We start from the raw sequence: 2,535 nt of genomic DNA, 5'->3' as shown, positions 1-2,535 counted from the left end.
AAAGTCTGAACCACCAATAAAGCAATCAAACAACCAGCCACCATTACCAACTATAGCTACGACTACAACAACAACAACAGCAACAACAACAACAACAACAAAACCTACGAAGAACAACAATTGCAGGCTTCTTAGAATTTTAATTAGGATTTCAATTGAAAACAAATATGAGCAATACCACTCCACAACACACCACAGGAACAGACAAGAAACAAGCAAGAAAAACCAATCAACAAACCACAAACAAAGCACAAATACCAAACAAACACCCACACGCAAGGACACAAAAATCATTAAATCTTAATCGTGAATATTTAATTGATAATTGAAATTAATCTATAATAATATGCTAAAGATAAAGATAAAGATACAAGTCAATGATGATGATGATGATGATGATGGATACGATGTTGATCATGTTGAGATGCTTTGCAATGTTTCAAGATTATGAAATGAGATATCAAACAAGTTAAGAATTGTATTGTATGTACGAGTATTTAGCAATTGTAATTTGTAATGTAATTTGTATTCAATTGAGCGTTAAACGGGCTCGGATTCAAGCCACCACAAGAGAGGACAGCATTAGCAAACGATTGGCGGCTGTTCTACGGAAGCAATCTACTGTTAAATCTACTTATTTAAGTTTTGTTTATTCATATATTTTTATTTGTTATCCATTGATTTATACATTATTTAGTCATAGCGCACATATTCTTTCCTTGGCTGCTAACTAATTGATAAGCGAAAAGCAAATATATATCAACTATAAGAGCAAATTGAACACACACACATCAAGCAACAAGTTTATATCAGCAGATCGAATGAGTATAAATGCTAAACACATATATGTACTGCATAGTATGTATAGAGGAGAATGAAAATCTAACTTATTTAACTTTGAAAAATCAATCAATGTATGTACTAGTCTATACGTCGAGCAGCTGAGTGTTTCAGACCCCGAGAGGAGCAAAATATAGAGCAACTGAGTAAAACTCCCAATCAACTGAACGGAAAAAACGCAGTAATGTTTGATTTATTCATTTGCAAGCCACTACTACTACTCCTTCTATACTACCACTACCATTCGCAAGCGATCTCACTATAACGAATGAGGAGAGAATGTAACTGTTCTCGGAGAGAAAACCAAAATTAAACAGGCGTATAATGCTACAGGCACAATCAATATGTTGCATGGGATCAACTTAGAAAACTTTGAGAAAAACTAGCGAAACAAATACGAAATTTAGCAGAGTGAGAGATACAGATCGAGCGAGAGAGAGAGAGAGAGTGAAATGCTGTGTGCTAAAACTGCTTCAAATTTCGTTTCCAGTATGTTCGGGCTGTAGAGAGTGTAGAGAGCAAAAACAAAGCAATATAATATCGAGGGCCTAGCTAATGTGTACTTAGAGTGCATTTCTGTAATTCGTTCTGTTTTGTGTTTGCTGTTCACTACCTGTATTACTAACCTATGCCTACACCTATACCTATAACTCTATATGTATAACTGAATGAGCTTAAACTATGGTAAACCCTACGCCCCACACCCTAACCGACTCCAACTACTTATGTTCTTTACACGAAATGAATGTAACCTCATTGTTTGGAACAAAATGCGTAACTAAAACAAATCGTAGACGGATAATCAGTAACACATATACACTTAACAGCTGTATGTGTATAGGTATACATACATATATAGTATATAGAAATTAACAAATTAAACTGGCATACCAGCAGTCGACAGGTGTTCAAAGCTAAAAGAAACTACATATAATAGAAACGGAAGAAATATCAAATTTGCTACAAATCGTTCAAATTGTCAGCAGATAGTAATAAATTATATAATATATATATATACATAAATATAAATATAAACGAGTATGTTTTTAATCATAATTGGTGTCTAGTCTATGTTCAAGACTTTAAAAGCAACAAATTCTTGAAAATTTTCAACAAAACAAAAATAAAAAAAATTAGAAGAAACGATTTAGAAAGAATACAAAATAATATATATCGAACGATTAAATTTCTAGAAATTAATTAAGATGCTGAAAGTGCTGGCCATTTTCTTCCACATACCAACTACACACACAACCACACCCACACACACACATGCGTACACACAAACACATAAGACACACATATAGACACGCCATATTTTGTAAACTAATATCAAGCAAAGCTCAAAGAAAGCCGTGGAAAGGGCAGATGAAAATTCTAGAAACGCGCAAATGCAAACAAACTTTAAATAAAATAATGAAAACCTATTCGTACTTTAACTGTTGTGTTGTAATTATGCATAAAGCGTATTTATATTATGTGTATGTGTAATAGAAATACTAAAAACAAAAAACAAACAAAAATAAGAAGAACCGACAAAAGGAAAAAACAAATATATAAAATTGTAAAAAAACAACAAAAATTTGCAAGAAATTTCAAAGTTTAGACACCGGTAACAAATTGAAAGAAAAAACCTTGTTTCAATTAAGCGCCAAACAAGCTGCAAGGAATATAAAATCTTTAAGAAATTGTCTG

This window comes from Drosophila persimilis, unplaced genomic scaffold (genome assembly GCF_003286085.1).
Source record: "Drosophila persimilis strain 14011-0111.01,24,50 unplaced genomic scaffold, DperRS2 tig00000002-arrow-pilon, whole genome shotgun sequence".
NCBI classification, from domain to species: domain Eukaryota; kingdom Metazoa; phylum Arthropoda; class Insecta; order Diptera; family Drosophilidae; genus Drosophila; species Drosophila persimilis.
Note: the sequence above shows the minus strand (reverse complement) of the source record.